This window comes from Sinocyclocheilus grahami, unplaced genomic scaffold, assembly GCF_001515645.1.
Source record: "Sinocyclocheilus grahami isolate Dianchi unplaced genomic scaffold, SAMN03320097.WGS_v1.1 scaffold283.1, whole genome shotgun sequence".
Taxonomy (NCBI): Eukaryota; Metazoa; Chordata; class Actinopteri; order Cypriniformes; family Cyprinidae; genus Sinocyclocheilus; species Sinocyclocheilus grahami.
The window spans coordinates 877664-903670 of record NW_015505462.1 but is presented as its reverse complement, the minus strand read 5'-3'; the positions used below and the strand labels follow the sequence as shown (position 1 = coordinate 903670).

General features: G+C 39.8%; 1 protein-coding gene across 2 annotated transcripts in view; it reads left to right on the top strand.

Annotated features, from left to right (window-relative positions):
• Positions 1 to 26007, top strand: part of klf12b (Kruppel like factor 12b) — a 66967-nt gene that overhangs the window by 5368 nt on the left and 35592 nt on the right. The window contains exon 2 of one of the 2 annotated variants that reach the window (XM_016292259.1): positions 4946 to 5004. The gene's annotated coding sequence lies outside the window, so the exon portion shown is untranslated. Of the gene's footprint in view, positions 1 to 4839; positions 5005 to 26007 lie in introns of those variants that run through there. The other variant, XM_016292258.1, reaches the window with a different exon arrangement.

The window sequence follows — 26007 nt, the reverse complement described above, 5'->3', positions numbered from 1 at the left end:
TTGCCAGTTCTCTCATGATACATTTAGGCATTTGTTCTTTTAAGAAAATCATTTGTTGCTACTATACAGCAATGTTATCATGGTACTGTACATTTACAATTTTTTTAATATATTTGATTTTTCATATATTTATTTGCAAAGTACTCCATAATAGGGCTGGGTTTTGACACAAATTTCACAATTCGATTCGATTCTCATTCACAAGCTTGTGATTGGATTCGATTACCAATTTGATTCAATTCGATTCAATATCGATTATTGTTGACACATTTCAGGTACAGTACATGCCAAATTTTCTCAAGGAAAAAAGATCTCTTAACTAATGCTGTAAAATATACATGAGAGTCAGTTGGTACTACATTATAATATTGAAGGTTAAAATGGACTGATTTGTAGTACAACTGCTAAAATTACACTTAATGAAGTTTTTAAAATAATAAAGTTAAAATTACATAATAACATTTCTACTTCAATTCGTTATTTTTATTTTTTATTTTTTATATAAACATTTAAATGGTGGCTGTCATAAAAACTTGATAGATTATTTCAAACATAAATTAAACATTGAAGACTAGTAAAAATTATAATGTAGCCTATATGTTATATGGTGCATATATTTAGCAAAATGCCCCTCTCTACAGTTTTTTTTTCTAGCTGATTAATGAGTTTATGGTTACCGAATATGTTTTTTCTGAGGTAAATTTGACGTTACATGACATTGTTTACAACATATACAGTATAGCCTATATGGTTTACAAGCCATTATATTGACTCTTTGCGCAGCTGAAACACTGATTGAGCGATTACATGAGACAGGATATGACACTCTTTCTTTTAACTTACCTTCGGATGTTTAGACATGATTATTTTGTGCTGAAACTGTTGAAATGTGGAGGAGATGATCGGATCGCCTGCACCTCGCGCTGCTGCGTCTGTTGAACTGAGGCGCTACAGCGATATGTCACAGAATTTGAAATCTGAGACTTTGTTTCATATTAAAAGTACCAACGCACAATGCTTATTGCCATATATTGGATGGGAGGTGCCCTTCACTGTTAACCAGCATATGCTGGTTTATCAACAGGGAAACAGGCTATACTAATCGATTCTTGGGATTTAAGAATCGATATCGTTCCGTAAAAATGAGAATCGAATAAAATCGAGATATTGATATTTTTTACCCAGTCCTACTCCATAATACTTCCAAGAATACTGTGGTATAACCATGGCACAGATAGCATGATAATACCATGCTACTTGTAGGAGCTGAAACTACCTCTGTGTAATTTGATTTATAATCCAGACGTATAATCTAATTTCACTTTGAATCTCTTTGTTATTGATTTAGTTTGAAATTGACCAATAAATAGACTCTTAGTGGGGGTGGGTAGGGGTGTAAATTTTTTCCCCCATAGGTTTTTAACATTCTAAAAGCTCTTTATTCCAAAGATACTACAAGCTAGTAGGTGTAATGTATTGTAAGTTGCATCAGAAGTATTGCAAGTATTACGTACAACAATAAAACAGTGCATTGACATAAAAAAAGGAAATTTACTTTTGGTACTTAAGTACTTCTAAAAGCAAGTACTTCTGTACTTTTACTTAAGTAAAAATCTGTCTTTACAACTTTTACTTGTAATAGAGTAATATTTGACCAGCAGTATCTATACTTTCACTCAAGTAATAGAGTCGAGTACTTTGTCCGCCTCTGCTCTTAGTCAGTACGTAAAAACAAAAATCTATTATCGTAGTGACAGTTCTCAATTACAGCTGTAAAGGACGTGCACATAATGTCATTATATTTATAGTCCAATCAAATTTGACAGTGAAATGCTGTGAAGCAAGTCCTTTGTTTGTTCTGTGCAGAACGTGCAGGGCAGGCTCACAGACAGCGGTAAGTTACCCAGCGGGAGACGCATTTATTGCGCAGCGACCAGGTCTCTCATGCAGCCGTGAAAGCTGTATGGCTAATGCACCATCAACGCATTTCCCAGCTTTCACACTCTGCCGTAGATCGCTAAGTACTTTGTTTACTGATTGCCCTCCATTGCCCTCATCAAAAGCTAGTTCTTCACACTAGGACATTGGAGTCATTGATTTGATTAGTTTTTTAAGTTTTTAAGTCTTAAGTATTTCTGCCGTCACGGCTGTCTAAACATTAAAAGGTTTATGAAAATACAAAAAAATCTCCCATGTCATTTTAATCCTAAAACATTAAAACATATGGACAAGGGGCAGTCATGGTCACCATTCACTTTCATTGTACAGAAAAGAGCAGCTTGGATAGTCTGCTAAACATCTCCTTTTGTGTTTCACACAAAAGAGAAAGTCATGCAAGTTTGATCATCATGAGAATTAATATATTAACAAACTACCCTGTAGACATGCCATTTGTAATGTTGAAAAATATTAGGATTGCTGGAGGGATGAGGGATGAGTCATGTCTATACTTTGGTCAATGCTGGTGGAACTGAAATCTTTGCTGGCATGTTATTTATGGTTGAAGTGTAAATTTATATATTGGCCTACGTGGGTTTAGTTAATCTTATCACCTTACACCAACTGTTTGCCTGCTGTGTAGTTAACATTAGAGCCCACCTAATCGCATTGGGTCCTTTCCGTGCCACAGCTGTAATCAAGGGTGTTCACTCTTTTTCTGTCTTTCTTTCTCTCTCCCCTCTTTGCAGGGGAGCTAAGATGGGGCCATGTTCCCTGGCAGAGTTCCATGCACAGCTCACCCTCCCACTGGAATGCCTGATTCCAGTTCAGCCCTTTACAAGACATGCCAGGACCCTTTGTGTGCCAGGCTGGGCTGGGTGTGCGGGCAGAGTGGGACTGCTTCCTTGAGATGTCATTATTGCTGGGGAAATTGCCACTCTTGTCAGAGGCTGCAGCTGGGTGGTATAGCATTTCATCAGGGCTAATCAGCATTAAAAGCATCAGCAGAGCAGTATTTCAATGCCCATTTTGTCAGACACAAGTGTACGAGTCTTTGTTTTATCCTGTGTAATTCAGCTTGATATTGTATTGATATGTCTTATAATTATCTCACAGTTACAATGGATGTGGGTTCTCCTTTGCGGGAATCAATATTACATAATTATTTTTATATCTGGGAATTTTCATCTGCATGTTTCAAGTGCCAAAACATGTGTTGCAACTCAGTATTTAAAATCAGTATATTTAGGGAATGGACTATTAAGGATGCCACTGCACAGAGAGATTGAGTCCAAAATGTAAGTCTCCACAGCATAAAACTATCTTGGAACAACAAATATACTGAATTGCAACCTAAGTAAGTCATTAAGAGTTTTTTTTTTCTGAAAAGTTTAAGATGGGCAGAGTATTCAAATCACTATCAACCCCATCAGTTTGTGTGGGCATGCAACACAAAGTCTATCAGAGATGCAAATTAGCTCTGTTAACTATACATTAATTAGGATTCCCAGAAGAGCAAATCTGCCTCTTGAAAACCGTAGCTGCCTCTTCAGCAGGCCATCGTTGAGCCTTCGCAATATTGTCTTATACATGCTTACATGAATGCTTCTGTTGAATTTCAGTACAGAGATGTATTCGTAATCTAAAGGGGAGCAGTGTCTGATGACTAATAGAAATCGAGCCAATTAAAAGCTGTGTGTGGCTGGCATTTATATTTTTATATTTACATTTTCAGCAGACGGTTTCTTACGGAAACATTTTTTAATACAGACACAAAATCTAAATGTTTTATTCTATTTCTTGATATGTTAAATGTCTACAGATAATTACTTTAGGTTAATAAACCTGTAACAGATCGGCCAGGCTCCATCACCTCCCAATCATCACAACGATCCCTCTCACCTGAGTTCTGAGCACCTGCACCTGTCACCAATCAAGCACCTCATTACCAGCCTGCATAAAAGCACACACCTCAGACACCCTCACTGTACGGTCTCGTATACACGTAGAGGACTCAATGACTTTGCTACTACTGTCATTTGAATACTTCCTGCATTACTTACCTCCTGTGTTCCTCCTAGTGTCTCCTCGTCTCCTGTTCCTCCTAGTTCCCGGATCGCTGAGGTGTGTGCTCCTCCTGCCTGCATTCCAGCTCCTGTAAAGCCAAAGACCCAGATTACCCCGCTCATCATATCCTTCAAACTATTCCCTCACCATCACATCCTCTGAACCCTACCCCAGTACTCTCTGTGACCCAATAAACCTCTTTTATATATACTAACCTGTTGCATCAGAACTCTTCCGTTACAAAACCCACATTTTGATATATAAATACAGTAGATAAAAATCACAATTTTGGACATAATTGCCAAAAAGAAAACTGCAAGTGAGGTTTTAAATATGAATGTAAGACTATAATACAGCATGACAGTTTTAATAATAATAATAATGATGATGATGATGATGATGATGATAATAATATGTAATATTTATATTATAAAGTATTATTTACTTTTAAAACATTAATTTCATTAACAAAATATTTACATGCTTTCCCTTTTTAAGCTTTGTTTTTGTCAGATTATAAACTTGTATAAAGTAGGGCACTATTTGTGAGGAAATATACCTACTGTCTTTCTCTCTCTTTCCCTCTGTCTCCCCATCTCTCGCTTTCTCTTGCTCTCTTCCCCTTTAAACGGGGAGGTACTCTAGCGTTTCTCCACTGCCTGGGCTTAGAGACATGTCGGAAACCTCCCACGAGGGGCCCCGTGTAATTCGATGCATGCTGTTAAAGCTTAGAGTATATTGTCTTCTCTTGCTTATGAAGCCTCCACCCACCGGCCCACCCTACATTTAACAGATCATGTGACCGTGGTAAGTCATTTGCAAGTACAACAGTTCTCTGTGAGCTCCCATTCATTTCCTGAGAACTGCCCTGAGCAGCTGAGAGGAGCTGAGAGGGGAGGGAGTCACAGAGAGAGAGAGAGAGAGAGAGAGAGAGAGACAGACAGACAGAGAGGACTGTATAAGGAAGACAGTTTCTGTCGCTCTGCAGCTCCTGGTCAGGTCTGTATATATTTTATTGCCTTTTTCCTTTTTTTCTTTGAATGCCTCTGTCTTGCTTGTTTGTCTCTGCTCTGCATCTTGTTCAGCTGTCACTGTAGTGTTACGCCAAATGACAAGTCTGATGCTGTCCAGCCTTCTACAACAATCGTACAATGCAGGTGGCCAAAGAAATGGTGTCATTTTTTCTTAAGGTGTTCTTTCAGTTTGAAATGTATATTAAGTGCTATACACAATATAAATATACCATAAAGTGGTTTGAAGTGTTTCAACAGAGTTGAATTGTTTCTCAGGTTCACAAAGTGTGTGTAGGATTTTATAGAGGTGCTTTAGAAAAGATTTAAAAAAATGTTAAACAGGCAAAGTGTTTTTTTCTGTTAAACATTGACACGCTGTGAGAAAAGTGTGTGCGAGGGAAGGGAGGCGGAGGTCTCTAAGCGGCCACTGTTCCACTCTCGAAAAAGTTTGCTCCCCCTCGTTCGGCATGCATGCATGAACGCAAGGTAGTGAGCGCGTATGTGTGCGTTTGCCGATGGCACGTGCATCTCCAAAGCAATGACAGGCTTCCCGGTGAGTGGAGTTACCTTGGTGACAAACTGTGGTAGGAATCAGGGACTTAAGTGGTGGAGGAAGGACAGTGAGGGGGCGGGAGGCAAGCGTTTGTATGTGTGTGCCGGGGTGTTGCATGGGTGGTGTCGTGGATGTCATCTGCTCCTCAAGGAACAGTCATTGGTATTGATGGCTGGCTGTCAGTGACGGGCTCCTGGCTTGGTGCGCTGTGTCTGTGGGCTGCCCCGTGGCTGTTCTTTTCAATTACAGCAGACCTGGCCACAACTGACAGCGAAGGCATTTGTTCGCGGAGAGAGTGATGTGGAGGTCGATGTGCATTTGTGTGTGTAATTGTGGGTGGAGGTAGGATCCCCTATGAGTGTGTGTGTGTGTGTGTGTGTGCGCGTGTGTGTGTACTTTGATACGGTAACTGTGTCCCGATCTGTGTGACTACACAGTGCAAATGTTGGTCACTCAGCCTTAAACTGTGAGGCAGCCACTGCTGCTCAAGGCTATTCTGGCAGAGATATGAGGTTATTTAATGCTCTTACTGTGGCTAAAGGACCCTTGTTAAAGTGAGTGTATGTGTGTATTGTCCAAAACACTAGTAAACAATACTATTGCTGCTAATACTGTAGTTCATGCTGACCACAAATGGTATTTAGTGGTGCTCATTAAGCAACCATTACTTTTATTACTCCTCATTTTTATGGTCAGGCATTTGAGTGATGCCTCAAATTGGGTGACTTGTTCAGCAGAGTTGTACTAAGTGATCAGATTTACGGTTTTCACCTGGTGGACCATAAAATGGGTGGGGGGAAAAGCCCTAAGATTTACACAGAATAAAGGATCTTTGAAAGAGCGTGCCTTTGACGTGGTCTCTTATGTCTTGGGTCAGTAAGTAAATACCTAGCAACCACTTAGAACACCTTATCAACTGCATAGCAACATGCTACAAGCCTCTCAGAACATCCTTAGCAACCGCAACCAAAGCCCTGGCAACCACCCTGAACACCCTAGTGTTGTGGCGGTGAGTTTTGCACAGACAAGCAGCACTTACATTGCCGTAATTCAATCAAAAGGATCAGTTTTTGTTTTAGGATGTTTTTGATGTTCAAATCTTATTTTATTTTGTTGTTATGTAACTGTTCATGTTCAAGGCATCATTTTCAAATCTATTAATTTGGATCATTGTAGATCCAAATCCATGTTTTCATTTGAGCTATATACACTGTACGATTCAAATCTGAGGTCAGTATGATTTTTTTTAAATTAATAGCTTTCTTCAGCAAGGATGCATTCAATTGATCAAAAGTGACAGCATATGCATTTATAATGATACTGATACAAAATATTTACTGTATAATTAAAATAAATGCTGTTCTTTTGAACTTTCTATTCGTCAAAGAATCTTAAAAAAATTCATAAAAATTTTAAACAGCACAACTGTTTTTAACATTGATAATAAAAATGAATGTTTTTGAGTACCAAGTCAGCATATTATAATGATTTCTGAAGGATCATGTGACACTGAAGACTGGAGTAATAGCTGCTGAAAATTCAGCTTTGCCATCACAGGAATAAATTACATTTTAAAATATAGCGATTTTAAATTGCAATAATATTTCACAATATTACTGTTTTCACTGAATTTTTGATAAAAGAAAATGGTACGCAGTGACAGCATATGCATTTATAATGATACTGATACAAAATATTTACTGTATAATTAAAATAAATGCTGTTCTTTTGAACTTTCTATTCGTCAAAGAATCTTAAAAAAATTCATAAAAATTTTAAACAGCACAACTGTTTTTAACATTGATAATAAAAATGAATGTTTTTGAGTACCAAGTCAGCATATTATAATGATTTCTGAAGGATCATGTGACACTGAAGACTGGAGTAATAGCTGCTGAAAATTCAGCTTTGCCATCACAGGAATAAATTACATTTTAAAATATAGCGATTTTAAATTGCAATAATATTTCACAATATTACTGTTTTCACTGAATTTTTGATAAAAGAAAATGCAGACTTGGTACGCATAAGAAACTTAATTAAAAAACATTGACATCTTACCAACCCCAAACTTTTGAATGCGGATACTGATATATTCAAAAGCATGTTGGACACACTCTGATACAAATAAAAGCTTTGATTTGATTCATTGACTTTGTGAAGTATATTCCCTATCAGAAGAGTATTGGAGGATTTTATCCGTGGCTCAGTGATTGCAATCAGCTGGATAGAAGACGCAATAATGGGACCCAATAATCAGAAGACAGAAGACAGGCTGTGCTGGAGGATTCCATTAAAATAGTCTCTCTAGCCACATAACTGGGCCCTGCTGGCCATGTGGATCGGGAATGAAAGTTTAGCACCCTTCTGCTCGGAGGAGCTTCACACAGGTGGGCTGGGGATAGTGAATTATTGATGGGACTTGCCAGAGACTGGACACCTTGCCGAAGGGATTATCTGGGAAATCCTCGAAAGATACCCCCAGAGCTTTAGCCCAGGAAGTGGACTGGATTCAGTCCCAAACCGGCCCCATCTGTCCCAGGCTCAACCCAGGGGACTCAGGAATGCCCCTGTGGTCTACAGAGCTGTCGGCCGTAGGTGATCAAATGTTCAGCTTTGCCCTCAATCCCACTTTAGTGACAAACAGCTAAAGAGCACAACACATTCAGAGCACGGACATGTTGAGTTAATGTTGGGTCAGGGTCTGTCACCGGTCCTGTCTGGCGGCACAGAGAGTGTGTCGTTTTAATGATACCCTTCACTGCACTGACGGATCCATGAGTTCTGTATAGCCAGACTAAACTGAATGATTTCTGTGGCGCATACTATGAAATAGTACGCAAAATAATTTGTCATTCCTTATTGGATCATGACATACAGATATGTGTTTGCGTTGAGGCTGGCTTCATGCGTGTCAGTGTGTGATTCAGTAAAATAATGACTCAGAAATGTTTGGAAACTCAGAAAGGAATGTCATAATTGTTTTGTAATACAAGAGAGATATGGATAATATATTCACCTACTTTCCATCTTATGTATGCTGTACAAAAGGGATTATTTTATTTTATTTAAATAATTTTATTTCATACTCTTAAGAAAAGGTACAGTCTGAGAAAATCATGAATATTTATTTATTTTGTTTGTTTATTTCCGGAGCATTTTCATTTATATTTATTTATTTCACTGATCATTCTTCTTTTGATATATGCTATTTAGAAAGGTGACAATCTGAAATAATTACGGTCATAAATGTATTTATTATTTATTTATGTCATGAAAAATTGTAGGTAATTTTCCATTTGATGTACGCGCTAAGAAAAGGTGCAATCTGAGGTTATCATTAGTATTTATTTATTTATTGATTGAACAGTTTCAGGCCATTCTCCATTTGATGTTTTTAAGAAAGATCAGGTTCATACATTTTATTTATTTATTGAAAAATTTTAAGCCATTTTACATTTGATATGTTTCTAAGAAAGGTGACAACCTGAGATCATAATCATAAAATGTATTTAATAATTTCAGGCCATTTTCCATTTGCTCTATGTTTCTAAGAAAAGGGACAATCTGAGATTATGACGATCATTCTTCGACTATGCATTTAGCACTCATACAAAAACTAAAAGAAGAGTAGGTGAAAGAAGGGATTGTGGGTCTGATGATCTCTTTTCCTTCTCATTTCGACATTTTGCTAAGCTGACAAAATGTTCTAATGCATGTCCTCTGGTGTTTTCAACCCTTGACCCTCGTGTCCAGCCCTGGTTTGTTTACTGAAGCTGTGTGTGGTGAGGGGGAAGGGATGATTGTTGAACACTCTGACACAGAAAGCAAGACATGGAATTCTGCATCTACATGAATGTCTGTAGTGATGCATTTACATATGTCTTTTAGTAATTAGACATGGTATGGCTCTGCCTGACAATAAGAGAAATCAAAGAGAAAGAGAAATCAAAGACGACCAGACCTGCGGCATACACTATGTGCTGTTCTCTGCCTGTCGTCATGACAACATGCGCACCTAGCTGGCGTCCCTTAACCTGAGATGACTTTTGGAAACTTAATGGAAAAAAAATAGATTCAGGATAATCCCTCAAAGCATAACAATACATTAAGGATTTGCGCTGACTTATTATAATTTTTTTAAATTGGTCAGTCAGGGGACTCATCAGTAGGATGCTCTGAGATATGCATGAACTTTGTTAGCAGCTGTAGGTCTGGCGGTCAAGGGGTTGAGAAATTATGCAAACAAAATATGGAGTCAGTTACAATCCAAAGGCAAAGCACAGCATGCATGGCTCAGCTTTGAGAGACTCAAACGTAAGTCCATGTCATATAGTATAACTTCCCTCTGGCGACTAGCTCAAACACTTACCTGGCACCTAATGCTGGATATTAGCAGAAAACGTGGAAAAGTAAACTGAAAAACAGATGCTGCATGTGAAGCATGAATATAAACCCAGCTGCTTATTCTATTAAGTGAGGCTATGGGTGCCAGAATGTTTAATTTATTTGATTTATTTATTAATATATATATCTATGTTTTATATATGTAAGAAAATGTAGAATTTGAGATTATCCTGAGTATTTATTTATTTATTTAAAGAACAAATTTTGGCCATTTTTCATTTGATATACACTCTAAAGGTATAATCTAAGACTATCACGATCATACATTTGATTATTTATGTCATGAACAATTTTAGGCCATTTTCCATTTGATGTTTCTGAGCAAGGTGACACCCTGCGATTATCACAATCATTAATACTTTTTGTTTATTTGTTTGTTATATATTATATTACATAATTAATAAATATGTAATACATATTTTAATTTAATTTAATTTATTTTACATTTTTATATAATTATTTGCTTATGCTCAAACTCATACCTGACACCTAAATCTGGATATTAGCAAAAAACGTGGAAAAGTAAACTGAAAGGCAGATGCTGCATATGAAGCATGAACATAAACCCAGCTGCTTATTCTATTAAGTGAGGCTATGGGTGCCAGAATGGGTCAAATTTCAAATTAAAAATACCCTCACAAGGACTTTTACTTAATGTTCAAGTGAGTTGAACTCTGAATTTTTGCTCTGTAGTTGTTATTTTACTCCGTGTGGCAAGAGCGCCGGTTATAGATTTGCAGAGAAAAACAGAACGTGCGAGATGAGTTTGTGCCTCGCTTTGTGTGTGCTGTGATAGTGTGTTTTCTTGTTTGGCATAAATGCCATTGCTCAATCAGAGAGAGTGTGTAGGAGGTTCTACAAGAGGATGTGAGCTGTGTAAATAGGCACGTTCTGAAATTGTGAATCTGGGTTTACGCAAGGGAGATTTTTGTGTAGCTCCATCCTGTTCACATCTAACTGACTAAAATTCTGTAGGTGTTTAGTTGCAAACTAGAAGGCAAGTTTGTGTTTGTGCATTCATACCTGGTTTGGTGATCTGAATGTGTGTGTTTATGTGTGTAGGGGGAGGGGGCTGGTGTGCAAGGCATTGAAAGGCTACAGAGAGGTGTCTTAAAGAACCTCTTCGCCATTAAGGCTGGAGGATGCAGCCGGCCCCCCGAGACATGAGGAGTGGGTTATTGTACTGATCATATACACTCCACCACCTCCACCCACAGACCTCCAGCCCTCCTCCCATCCACCTCCACAAACACACTTAACAGACTCACTACATTGTATAACCCGCACTGCTATGCATACTGTATAGTATGACTGCTCTTATTTCCATGTGATGTTTGGCGACCAGTAGAATTACTATTAATGAAAAGGCGATGATGGCAGTTGTGTAACTGCAGTGGCATTTAAGTGTGCCATTGAATTGTTATTATTTATAGAAAATCACTAGTGCTGATACAAAAGCATGTGGAACAACAAGGCTTGATTTTCTGAAGAGATCGTGTTAGTGCTGCTAACCAAGGCCGTTTCTAGGCATAGGCGAGCTAGGCGGTCGCCTAGGGCGCCACCAGCTGAAGGGGTGCCAATGAGCGCACGTACTGGCACTTTTAGCAGGGTTGTGATAAAGAGTGGCACTCTGATCTAGTGCTGTCAATTGCTGCCTGATTGTTGCATAGTATAGTATCCAAATCAAAATGTAATACAATTAATTTATGTGTAAATTATGTGCAATGGCTTAGCCACTAGGGATTGTTACACAGGGCTTTTTGAATTTCTCTTGGGGGGGGGGGGGGGGGGAATAGGTATTTCGCCTAGGGCGTCAAATTGGCTAGAAACGGACCTGCTGCTAACCTATGCTAAGCTAATGACCGTGTGGGGCTGAGGTGTTGCTGTGCAGTTGCGAAGGTGTTCTGGTTTTTAGTGCAATACTATTCGCTTCTTAAGATGTTTTGGGTGGTTGCTTACTTGGTTCAGAACAAGCTTTCAAATAAAACATAATAGTAGTGCCTTAGCATGTACCACTAATTATCAAATTAATTTAGTTGTATAATTGATGTCGGCTGGTCAAACACAACACTCACCTAAACTCATATGATTAATGTTTATTGTTATTAGAAATAAAAATACATTACCTGTCAAAAGTTTGGGGTCAGTAAGACTTTCTTTAGAAAGAATACATTCAATTGATACAATTTGACAGTAAAGACATTTTATAATGTTACAAAAGATTTCTATTTCAAATAAATGCTGATTTTTAACTTTGAAAATTCCCTCTAAATATTGAGTAGCACAACTGTTTTCAACATTGATAATGTTAAGAAATTATTTTTTAGGACCATGTGACATAAAGACTGGAGTAATGGCTGCTGAAAATTCAGCTTTGCCATCCCATGATTAAATTATATTTTACATATTACATATTAAAATAGAAAATAGTTATTTTAAGCTGTAATAATATTTCACAATATTACTTTATTGACTGTGTATTTGGTCGCATAAATGCAGCCTTGATGAACAAGAGACTTCTTTCAGAAACATTAAAAAACTTGTACAGACCTCAAGCTTATGAACACTAGTGTATATAATATGTATGTGCTTTTTTATAAGCATTTGGTTAAGTAAATCACACTTTACTGTTGTAAGTATAAAGGTGAATATTTGCTCTAAGCATCTGACTGTGCACAGCTCGAGTGTGAAACTCTATTGTTGTTTGCTCATCTGTGTGTGATGTTTTCTTTGGATGGAACTTCTACCTTTCCAGCAAACAGACCTTCCCTGCGGTCCACAGCTGGTACAAACGCAGATGGCCCTTAAAAGTTAGCTTTGGACAACTTTAAATGGATTTACTTGAATGCTGGGGACAGCTGTGAACGCCTTCTTAGCAGGAGTAGGCTTTGAGAGGTGGGGCATTATTCTTAACTGTCAATCACATCACAAGCAATTGTGGTTGGATGACAAACAGGACGTGCGTTACTAATTGGAAAAGCTATGTTGTTTCAGTGTTTGTTTGTTAATTTATACATGTAAATTATATTTTTACATTTAAAAGTTTTCCACTTGTTTCTTAGTCGAGCACCCAGTTGAGATCGATGTGCATGCTTTTGCCTGCTCTTTGTACATGTAATAATAGCCAGGGAATTACAACGGGCTTTTCCAGATAAGCCTGCTGTACTACAGAGCTTTTAAATACATTTAGGCTGTATGTCAAACTGCTATGCAAACAGGTTCATATATTAAAAACACAACATGCTATAGATCTTGTGAACAAAGAAGGGACAATAGAGTTGAATTAGCAGTTTGGGTTTGTAATTTTAGATTGCATTATTATAGATTGTAATTTACTGTTACAAAGCAATTTAGTATAACTCCCTGAAATGCATTGTTTTGGATGCATTGATGTCTAAATGTGATTTAAAGTCATTGTTATTTTAAAGTCATTGTTATTTTAGTATTATTTATATCCTACTTTAGTTTTTATTCATATTTTGAATTGGCTTTTTATTTGTTTATTTTCAGTTCAGTATTTATAGTTTTGTTTTTCATTTTAGTTTTAGTAATTTTATACACTCTAAAAAATGCTGGGTTGTTTCAACCAAAATATGGACAAACTATATGGAAATATTAAATATGGACTAACCCAGCTGTTGGGTTACATTTTTTAATTAAAACCCAAAAGATGTGTTAGTCCATATTTGACCCAAAGTTGGGTTGAGACAACCCAGCATTTTTATTAGTTTTTTGTTTTTAAAGTTTAGATTTTATTTTTATTTCAGTTTTAGTTTTAGTAATTTTAGTACTTCAAATTAAACATTTAATTTATAAAAGGAATAGTTCCAGTCCTTGATTATGATTGGGTGAGCTGCATTTGAAGCCACTGTAAAATACTCTATAAACACACACCTGTGACCTAATCACATCAGTATTACTGCACGCTGTGACTTTATGTTGCTTGGCAACCATTCTACTAAACATTGCTGAAGAACGTCTCTGGTTACTATCGTAACCTCGGTTCCCTGAGAGCGGGAACGAGACATCACGGAGACATTTCTCTGTTATGGGAACTCCTTCCCTTCCAACCTTTCCTGAAGTCCTATTGGCTCACGCCAGTCCAAATGACTGGCCAATTGTCGCGAAGTATGCAAATCGCATGCTAATACTGATGCGCTCGAGAGGCAGTATAAAATACGGTGCATGCGACAATTACATCAGAATCTGATACTGAACGCCGCTTAGCTGGTCGAGCAGTGAACACGGCGACCTCCGTGATGTCTCGTTCCCGCTCTCAGGGAACCGAGGTTACGATAGTAACCAGAGACGTTCCCTCTCTAGCTTTCACGAGACATCACAGAGACATTTCTCCATTATGGTAACTATATTCAATCCCGCCATGGGAAAGGCTACGAGTAGCCTGTACAAGTCACATACTCCGCGAAGATAGAACACACAATTCCTACAACCAATAGCGACGCTTGCTAGGCGGGCTCGCAGCTGATAGGTGGAGACAAGCCAATGAGCGTTTAAAGCCCAGGTATATGAAATTTGCATATCTGGTCAGTGATAACGTATGCTGCGCTGAGAAACAGGGCAGAAGCAACAACAACCACAGTATTGTGAGGGGGGGCTGCACAGAGATAACGGTGTTAAGCAGCAGTATAACACATAAGATGATGATGGTACACCAGGGCTGCCCAAACTCGGTCCTGGAGGGCCGGTGTCCTGCAGAGTTTAGCTCCAACTTGCCTCAACACACCTGCCTTTAAGTTTCTAGTATGCCTAGTAAGAGCTTGATTAGCTGGTTCAGGTGTGTTTAATTGGGGTTGGAGCTAAACTCTTCAGGACACCGGCCCTCCAGGACCAAGTTTGGACACCCCTGTGGTACACCAATCGAATTAGACATTGAATAGCAGGAGCTGCACTGAGTACAGGGCAGACAACAGCAACAATAGCATATAGGGCTGCGCAGAGTAATTACTGTGCGAGGCAGCAAACATACATGAATAGAGGTAGCATAAACGTGAATCAGTCACTCACCGGCAGCACTTGGGAGGCTAAGGACTGAGCGTCCAGCTTGTAAAACCTGGCAAAGGTATTCCGAGAAGACCAGCCGGCTGCAAAGCATATATCCTGAATAGACATACCTCTCGACCACGATCAGGAGGAGGCGATAGCTCTTGTTGAGTGGGCCCTAATGTGTATAGGACATTCCAAACCTTGACTCATATAACAGCCGTGTTAGCGTCCACAATCCAGTGGGAAAGCCTACTTTTTGACACGGCCAGGCCCTTCGCACAACCACCGTAGCTCACGAAAAGCTGGTCAGATTGCCGAAAGCTGGCTGAACGGTCAGTGAAAATCCTCAAAGCCCTGACGGGGCACACCGAAATCTGAGCGTCCGCATCAGGCAAGGTCGGTGACTCAGAAAACAGGGCAGACAGCAAAACAGTCTGCGATCTGAAGGGGGTTGATAGTGATTTAGGCACGTAGCTCGGTCTCGGCCAGAGAGTGACGCTGCAGTCACCGTGTCTGAAGCGAATACAATCGCTGTCCACAGAAAACGGATGTAAATCCCCTATGCGCTTAGCCGAAGAAGAAGTGCTGTTTGAGAGATAGCTCCTTCATATGATGCTAAAGGCTCGAATGGTGGTTGTGAAAGAGCTCTTAACACCACCTCTAGGTCCCAGGGTGAAACTGAAGGCGGATGCGGGCAATCCAACCTCCTCGTCCCCTTAAGAACACTCACCACCAGCACGTGCCTACCGATCGATTGCCCGCCCAGCGGGGAACGAAACGAGGCAATAGCGGCCAGTGTTGATGGTAGACATCCACGATCAAGCCTGTACTGTAGAAAACGCAGAACATCTGACACGGAGCAAGCAGCCGGGTCGATATGAACATCACGACACCACAAACACTCCCCATTTTAGAGCAGAGAAATGTCTCATGGAGGGCGCCCGCGCCTCCGAGAGAGTATCAAGCACATGAGAATGCAGGGCGGTCAAGATCCTCTGATATCCCCGAAGCAGCCACACATGATGGCTCAATAACTCTGGGTTGGGGTGCCACACCGAGCCACTCGTTTGAGACAGCAGATCCTTCCTGATGGGGATCGGCCAGGACGGTGCCACCAGCAGCTGTGTCAGGTCCAGGAACCAAGGCTGGTTCGGCCAGTTCAGAGTCATGAGTGTCACTGAAGCCTCCTCCTCCCTGATCTTGCATATCACCAGCTGGATTATCTTGATCGGAGGAATGCATACAGCCTGGCTGCTGGCCAGTGCGATGTCAGAGCTTCCTCTTCCAGCCGGGAGTGAGACAGGGAGAAGAACAGCGGGCAGTGCGCATTCTCGCTCATGGCAAACAGATCCACCGCCGCTCTACCGTAGTGGGTCCAAATCATCCGAACCGACTTGGGATGCAGCCTCCACTCTCCTTGAGGAATCCTCTTCCTCAAAAGCATTTCTGCCCCGCGGTTCAGGAGACCGGGGATGTGCGCTGCTTTAATGGAGAGAAAGTGATGGTCCGTCCATAGAAGGAGATTTGCTGCCTGCTTGTACCGAGCCTTGGATCGTATGCCCCCTTGGAGAGTCCTCCATCTCTCTTGGGCACTATAAAATGGCGGTTGTAAAACCCACTCTCCAGCTCTACCGCTCCTTTTTCTAGCAGGTTGCATACCTCTTGTCTCAGAACCAGGGCATTTTGAGGCAATGTTAGAGACTTCACCACGCCGTTAAAACGGGGTGGTCTGCGTTTGAATTCAAGGGCGTACCCACGCTCTATCACACCGAGTAACCAGCGTGAGATTCCCGGAATAATTTTCCACGCGGTCAGGAACTGACATAGCGGCTTTAGCGGCTTGGTCGTTGGATGCGGCAGCGAGTGCTGCGCGGCTATAACATGTGTGAGCAGCGGCTCTGTGAGGAGGAAAGAGCTCTTTTGTGCACATGTATGCATTTTTTAATGATCCCACACACATATCAAACACAAATTTGAACAATTTTGAGACAGCTTGGGGGCTGGGCCAATCGCGTAGGCTACTCTTCCCTCCTCTCCGGGTTGTCAGGATGACAGCTTGGCAGCTGACGGCGGGCGGGAGTCACGGCGCGGGCTCCTCTGCTTGCCGTGGCGCCTCTTCCCGGGTCCCTTTACACTTTTCTCTGCACATCCGGCTCCTGGCAGCAGCGGTCACGGGCCTGGTGTCCCTGCACTGCGATGAGCCGTGCGCCAAAGAAGACCTCGATATCGCAGTCTGTTGCTGAAAAGCGCACCTCAGCAAAACTAGGCTCATTGTTTTGCATGGCGTGCATTTTAACCGGTGTGGGCAACGGCATCTGCGCCTGTCATTACAGTCTGTGACTGGCTATACGACCCAGTTGAACACCACTTCGTAGGGGCGTGAACAACTGACGTAATAGTCCAGCAAAATCTGGAAGGCTGATAAGACGCGCCTGGGCATCAGGTGACTCCTCGCCTTCGTGTGCTTTTCCGCGCAGGGGCATCAGGTAACTCCTCTCCTTCACATGCTTTTCCATGCAGGGGCATCAGATCCGTCCAAAAGAAGTTAAATAAAATGTGCCCATCCATTAGTGTTGGGTCGTTCTTGATTTTGAATGAATTTTTAATGTGATTCGGGAAGAACGAGTCGTCTCGGGGAGTGATTCGTTCAGTCGCGCATGCGCAACATCCTATAGGTTCTGTACTGGAATTAGTCAAGTAGTTCACCTGTTTCGAGTCTTCGGGTTTTTCGAGTCGTTCATTCATCACGTGACAGCCCCATAAGCTTAACCTATGCAGTCTGAGCCGGAGAACTGCTTCCAGTGTACAACTGCTGGCGCAAGCTACATTAAATTGATTATTACGTTTTGAATATGGATATTTTTCTTATAAAAACGCATCGATTCGCTACAGAAGGCCTTTGTTCACCCCCCGGAGCCGTGTGAGACAGTTTTTTTTAAATGGATGGGCACATTTTATTTAACTGCTTTTGGACGGATGCATGCAACACCCGCTGAGTGGCATTAAACAGCTTGAAAGATCAAAGACAATTTTTAATATAACTCTGACTGGATTCGTCTGAAAGAAGAAAGTCATATACACCTAGGATGACTTGAGGGTGAGTAATTTATGGGCTAATTTTCATTTTTGGGTGAACGAACCCTTTAAGTGAGCTGTAATAGTTTATAAGCCATATTCTTAGGTTATTCAGCAAAGTGAAGGAGAAGATTCTGACGTAATTGTCGCATGCACCGCACTTTATACTGCCTCTCGAGCGCATCAGTATTTGCATGCGATTTGCATACTTTGCAAGAATTGGCTAGTCATTTGGACTTGCGTGAGCCAGTAGGACTTCAGGAAAGGCTGGAAGGGAAGGAGTTCCCATAACGGTGGGAACTCCTTACCTTCCAACCTTTTCTGAACTCCGTGGGAACTCCGTGATGTCTCGTGAAAACTCGAGAGGGAACTACTGTACATTGCATGGCGGAAGGATTAATAATGGGTTATCAATAAATGATTACATTTTTGTTGCTGTTTGTTTATTTTATGAGACTTTGCCAGCTATATGTATAGTAACCGTTTAGTAGCAACAGGTGAGTTCATGACTTCTTGGGGATAATTGCTTTAATTTTTTTTAAGTTTATGTTTTTCATCTAATATTTATATTTTGTTTTATTTCAGCTTTATTTCAATTACCAAAAATGATTCTTAATCGTTTTCATTAAAAATACCACTACTAAACTAGAAATGTCCCCGGTTTTCATTTGGGAAATATGGCCACCTTACAATACTCCAACTGCAGACTTGAGACGTGACGCACTCTGAGAGGGAGAGAAAGAGAGCGAGAGCTGTGAGGCATTGCTGGTCAGAGGCAGTTCATTAGCTTTCTTTTCTGAATTGGAAATGAGGTTGGACTTCCAGTTCCTGTGCAAACTGAAGGCTTGGAGGGAGAAAATATGAAGTAGGAGCAGCATAGCAGCACATGCGCATTCCTTATTGATCCAGCACAGATCATCAGCATTTAAGTCCACCTCTCTCCAGCTAATTCCCTCTGCGGTGACCACTCCGCCCATACCTCTCGGAGCAATTGAAGTTTTTGTGTCAGGTCTATTTTAAAGCACGGGACACTGAGACCACTGCACTTTAACTAAAGGGGGAAGGGAAGAGGTGTGCTAGCAGTGGCTGTGGTCGCCCCTGTCTTCTGCAGCCTACCATTGCAGATTAGTAGTGTAGGTAACAGCAGATTTCTATGTATTTAATTTTATGGCTGGGCAGTATAGCTAAGAAATTAAATCTATTCTCTGAATTAAGTAGATTAAAAAATATATTTAATGTAAGCTGTAAAAAGCTGGTTTATTTAATGCTTTACACATTTCCACACACTGTTTTACTTTATTTTATTGAAACTTAACAACCAACAATTGTTGCATAATTTTATGTCGCCAGAAAAATCACTGCAAATATATTGTGAATATTTAATATATCATCCTGCCCTATTTCAACTTTGTTACTGTTAAACCAGTATAACACTTTACTGAGACGGAAATACAGTGTACATATTTGTGTGTATGGGGTGATATGTTGGAAAATCACGAGAAATTTATCAGAGGTCAGACAGATTTGGCAGAGGAACCAAAGCTCAGGAAGCCAGACAGGTTTACGAGAAGCTGCAAAACCACGTGAATGAAAAAAACCCACAATGCCTTTGCTTTAGCGGTAAAGACGCCCCTTTGCTGCTCAGTTAAAAGCCTGTCACTCTACATTCTGAAACTTCAAACAAAATAGCTAAGTTCTAACTAAATGTGTTACGGATGTGTTTGCTGATACTAAGCCCTTTAATTATGTTTTCACAAACTTTGACAGATTTTTCAGCTGAAAATGCTGATTAGGAACAGGTGACCAGGAGGATGCAAATATTGCAACTGTGTAGATGATGTCTATTTTCTCAAAACAGTAGTATTAGTATTTTTTCTAGCATTACATTCTATAACATGGATTCCACTGAACATTATTTTTGTGGTTTTAAAAAATGGATGAGTGAAGAGTCGACTCTGTCCCCTCTTTTCTCCTTGATCCTCAATCAGTAAATAAACCTGAGTGGTATCATTTATCTTGTAATGTTATGTAATATGGGAAAGGATTTCAGAATAGGCTAATAGTTGTGTTTCATGAATATGTTTGAAAGCCTATGGGCATTTTAATACCCGATTTCTTTCCTTTTCTGAATTCTGAACAAACTGAATAGCAGAAATAGCCACGATTTCTCTTGCTCCATCATAAATGTACAACAGTACCAGAGTTTGACTGTGTCCAGCCGTTTATATGCAAGTGGTGTGGACTAGGGCAGTTTCTCATGGGCTGAGCTGTCTTATCCTCATTGGATCACTGACACAGGATCTCCCGTGCCGAAATAGCCAGAGCCCAAGGGCAATTTGCTAGACTATGGGTGCTTCCGTCAGCCTGTGTTTTGGAAAGTTGGCCTAGTGTTTACAAGAGCCTCAGCGTTCTATTAAAGGTCTCTCACTTCCTATCAGGTGTGTGAGGCCTAGTGATGGGGGTAATGGTGTAAAATTGATGTACAGTTCAGTCTTTTGACAGCTGGCCCCAGCATTTGACTGTGCTGATGGGCTTTAGGGCTTCTTCTAGGTGAACTGGATTATGTTCTGTGCATCTTGATTGCATTGACATTGCTCTAAAACTGACATTCGAGAGGAGTACGTTCCCTTGTGACCTCATTTTTTGTTCAGAAGAGTTTATCTGGTCATGTCTTTCAGCACTTTTTCTGTTCACCTCTGAGTCAGAGTACATTTGTCATACTCAGAAAAATAAAGAGAGCTACAAGACAGCAAATCTGCTTGGTTGGGGGCCCGAGTGAATGACAGGCATTGTTGTGTGGCTGTTTTTAGCCAGAGAAAAATGGCAAAGTGGGCTCCCTGAGGTGAAGCGCTACCACCTCGATGCGCAGGGAGGAGAACACACGCTCACATTACTTATCCACAAACTCAGCTGGTACTGAAGCAGCACATCTCTCTAGAGCTCGAATCCAAAAAGGCCAAAGTCTTAGGGCAGACTTGCCTGCCAAGGAAAATGTGCCTTATGAAATGGAAAGTCTGAAGTCATTCACAGTATGGCAGAAAAGATTAACCAAGAAACACAGTCCGCACCGAAGTATGGGAAGCGTTGGGGTTAGAATCCACGATATCCACCTAGAAGAGATGTGAATGTGTGATTGTATGTTATGATGTTTTCTGAAATTCATTTGCTGTTCAGTTTGTGTAAGGGAAGTTAATGTTTTTTTTTGTTTGTTTGTTTGTTTGTTTTTGTTAGCCATCAAGAATTAAGTTCCTCTTCAAATGCAGTACATACTCAATACATGACCTTAGATGTGTAAGATGAACTTGTGAAAAGTTTTTAAGTGTGCAACAAAAAAGTGATAGTGTCGGATGGTAGTGCCATAGTATTACGTCATATATTCAGCAAATTTCAGTTCTATTTCATTTATATATATATATATATATATATATATATGTATGTGTGTGTGTGTGTTTTCATAATACAAATTGTTCCAAAACTTGATTTTATCAGTTCTTGGAAGCAGATGCTGGTTAACGGTTGACAGTAGATCTAAAAAATGAATGTATGACCATGTGCGAACAAAAAAATTCTTGATAGTGAAACATTAAGCTTATCACAGAATTACCCCTAACTCTTGATAGGTTAAGGAATTTCTATGTCCAGCATGACAGTAAATGGAAAGGTGGTATTTAGCCTGCATGTTCTCTGCTGGGGACGACAGAGTGCTGATTTGTATTATTTGCTGTTTATGGGACCTCTAAAGAGGGAAGTGAGCTTGAGCTGAGTTCTGTCTTGCAGACATTGTCTGGCAGTGCCCAGAGGAAGCCTTTTTCTCATTTGAACTTTCTGTATGTAAAAACTATTAAAGGTAATTGTACTTTTGTATTTTGACTTTGGACCGGAGCTATCTGTTTTTGTGAACAATGGAAGACTGTTTGTCTGACTGTCTGTAAAGAGGCTTCCTGAAGACTGGTTAATGTTTTTACAATCTGTTGGTAGCACTAGTGGTTCCGAAATGGCACAATTCATCTTTAATATTTCCAAAGAGTTCGTTTTTTGCAACTCAAACGACAAGGTAATCTATTTACAAGAGCTCAACTGGGAGCAGCTCTCAATAGCTCTTCTCCTCAGTGTGGAGTCTGATGTTATGTAAAATGCTGTTCTTTTGCTCTGGTTGAGCCTGAGATGCTCACTTGGCATGTTTGAGTTCAGTGTTCTTGTCTGGCTCTTGGCTGGGCTCCAGTGCCTATCTCCCTTCCCAACCACCTTATCCTCTTCTCATCCCCATCCGCATTTCCCCCTTCGGCCCGTGGCAGCAGGACCAGCCTCTGTGCCACAGATGCCCACAGTTGCTCAGGGCTCTCGACATGGGAACAAAGCATTGGCAGGACCAAGGGAACCCGTCTGTTAGTGTGCTACTCCTCCAGTGCAAAAATCTAAAATTTCAGATATGAAATGCCTCCAAGCAGTAGGATGATCATCCTGCTCCTCTTTCTTTTCTGCTCATGTTCCAAATTAATTTTGTCTTGTTATTCTGAAATGTTTGAGTATTTTATTCTAGGATACATAATATATCGGTATAGTACCATGTCATTTATCGGCTGATATTACAAATTTTTTTATATTGTTGAATACATATTGGCCTACTGCACAGTATATTGAATATTCTATTGTGCATGGCAGTGTTGTTGTTGTTAACTAAAACTATTAAAAGTTTTTTTTGCTAATTGAAATAAAGCTGAAATAAAATGTAAATATTAGACATATTTTACTTATTTTAGTTAGTTACCAAGGCAAAATTTCTATTTTTCATTTAAGTTGAAATAAAACTGAATATAGAACATTATATTACTGTTTAGAAATAAAGTTAAAAAAGTAATCCAAATGACAGAAGAACATAACCATATTACTAAAACTTAAATTAAAATTAAAAAGCTAATTCAAAATATTAATATAATTGTAAAAAAGTAACACTGCATGCTCATTTCCCCTATTTTTGCATTTAGATTACCTAATTTAATAACATTGTTAAATGTGAACTTTAGCAAATCTTAAAATGAATACCCATTTTGTCATACTGCATATGTAATTTTGTGATGTGTAAATTCACTTGAAACAGTTAAAGTTTTTTGTGTTTTGTTTTTGTTTATTTAGGTAAAATAGTATAGAATTTAATATCAGACATAACACAAAAACAATTATCTTCATGTCCGTATTGACCAGACTTCTAGATGTCAAACAAGTTTTATACACCTTGAGCCTCGACAGATTTATATTACTCTTGAAATACCTCCAAACTACTTAAATAGAGGTTCCTCCTGTGCACCGCAACGCCCCTCACATCAACGCAACACCAGGCTTGGCAAGGCAGAAAGTTACACAATGAGGTATGCAACGGGCTTCAGGGGGGGAAGTTGAATGCTCTTTAATCACTGTGTAGCAAGGTCAGCGTGGGGTCCAGTAAGGTCAGGCTTTTCCACCCAGACCTGTCACCTCATATTGATCCGCTCATCATTTGCTGGGGTCTGCTCGGTGATTACGCCCCCCGCGCAGTGTCTCCGTCGGCACCCACGTCCATCCGGGAGTTCTGGAGCTGCGACTGGGCATGGGAGGGCCAGCCAATCCCCTCCCCTGGCTCCCCCATCCTCAGCCGGAATCAGATCCCAGGCGGACCCCCTCCCTGTTGCCCTGTTTCCAGTTGAATTGCCCTCATTCTTCTCAGGGAGCCTCTTGGGGGACGGCTCCAGCCGTGCATGGCAATGAGATGCCTGAGCACTCAGCCACTGCACCACCCATGCTCATAACACTCACACCTGGGATCACCATTTCATTTCAGCATCCCGGTGAAATTGAAAGGTGATCTCTCTCTCTCACTCCATTGTTCTCTTTCCATTTCTTCAGGTCTTTAAAGTGATAGTTGCCCAAAAATGAAAATTCTGTCATCAATTACTCACCCTTGTGTCATTCCAAACCTGTATTGCTTTCCTGCTTCTGTGGAACACAAAAGAAGATATTTAGAAAAATGTTTCAATGGGTTTGTTGACAATACAATGAAAGTCAATGGGGTCCAAACTATTTTTTATTTATTGTATGGATAACAAATGAAACATCCTTTAAAATAAGAATGTCTTTCCAAACCGGTATGACTTTCTTTCTTCTGGGGAACACAAAATAAGTTTTTATTTATTGCATGGATAAAAACAGTTGAAGCATTCTTCAAAATATCTTCTTTTGTGTTCCCCAGTAGAGGGAAATGCATACAGATCTCTTGTTCTGTGTATTTGATCAAATTGAAGGCAGTCCATGGCAAACAAATGGTATAACTAAACTTAAGATTATTCATTATTCATAAACAATATCATTACATCTAAGTCTTAATGTGAAATTTCCTTTGTTAGGGTCTTCAGGGTAATACACTGACAGTATACTTGATTAGATAAATCACACCGATTTGACGTGGAACATTTGCGCTGTTTGGAGGAAAATGGATCTAGAATTAGTCATCGTTACTCTTGCCTCTCGTATCACCATGGCACTGTTACCTACAGTTGGCGATTCACCATCCTCCATCACAACCTCTTGATTAAGTGTTAATCAATTGGAGCTAAGATAGACAAATTGTGCCTAAATGTTAACCTCATGGTGCTGTACTCAATTATGCTAATAATCTGTTCATTTGATGGTTAATGAAACAACTGAGACCTTGCTCGTGGTATTGATTTCCCATTTGGAGCTCTCTTAAGGGACAAGGTTAGTTAGGCAAGAGGTTGGTTCATTTATCTGATCTAATGATCAATGTCTCAGAGTGATATGCTTACACAATACACATGAGCATGATGACAGCTCCTTGGACACAAAAAGTCTCTTGAACAGCGAGTGCCCTGGTCAACTGGGAAACCTCGCATGTCAATCCAGAAGGACAATAACCCTCTGAGCGCCAGCTTGAGTTGCCATGGCAACATTATCTCAGCCTACCACTACCTGAAGCCATTGGACATCCTGATCACAATATCAATCCAGTGAACAAGGATTAGCTTGGAAGCACGCTTTGTCAATGACGAACGTTGGGTTAAAATTCACACAGAAATGATATTTTGCTTTTAACTTCACATAAATAAGACTCCTTTCTAAGAAAAGCCAGAACGCTTGTTAAATACAGTGTAACTGCTAATGACTAACATGCATACTTACAGACATAAATAAAGTCTCATATGCTCATCAAGGCTGCATTTATTTGATCTGAAATACAGTAAAAAGAGTAATATTGTGCAATATTATTATAATTTAAAATAACGTTTTTCAATTTTAATGCATTTTAAAATGAAATGTATTCCTGTGATGGCAAAGCGGAATTTTCAGCAGTCATTACTGCAGTCTTCAGTGTCACACAATGATTCAGAAATCATTGATATGCTGCTTTGATAATAATAAAAATGTTTCTTAAGCACCAGTGTTAAATGTTTCTTAAGCACCAGTGTTAAAAACAGTAGCGCATTTTTTCAGGATTCTTTGATAAAAAGAAAGGTCAAAAGAACAGTGCTTATTTGAAATAGAAATCTTTTGTAACATGATACATTTCTTAACTGTCAATTTTGATCAATTTAATGCCTTCTAGGGCTGTCAAAATGGCTGAAAAACTAAATTCGAATTTTGTACTTAAATATGATCTATATTTGAATTGAAAAGGCAGAATTTCAGTTAGGGGTGAAAAAAACTTTTGGCTTCTCTCCTGAGGCCACAAGAGGGCGCATCAAACAAAATATTATGCACGTTTCTTCAAAGCATAATAAAATAACACGACTATCTTTGAAAAAAGTGCATAATGTTTAAAATAATGTTTATAAACCTTATATAATTAAAGTTGCTTAAACAATTAGAAACAAAACAGAATCATTCATGTATGTATAGTTTAATACAAAGGACCGAAAACCAATCACAAAGAGTACTTTATTCATGTAAAAACATGAGATG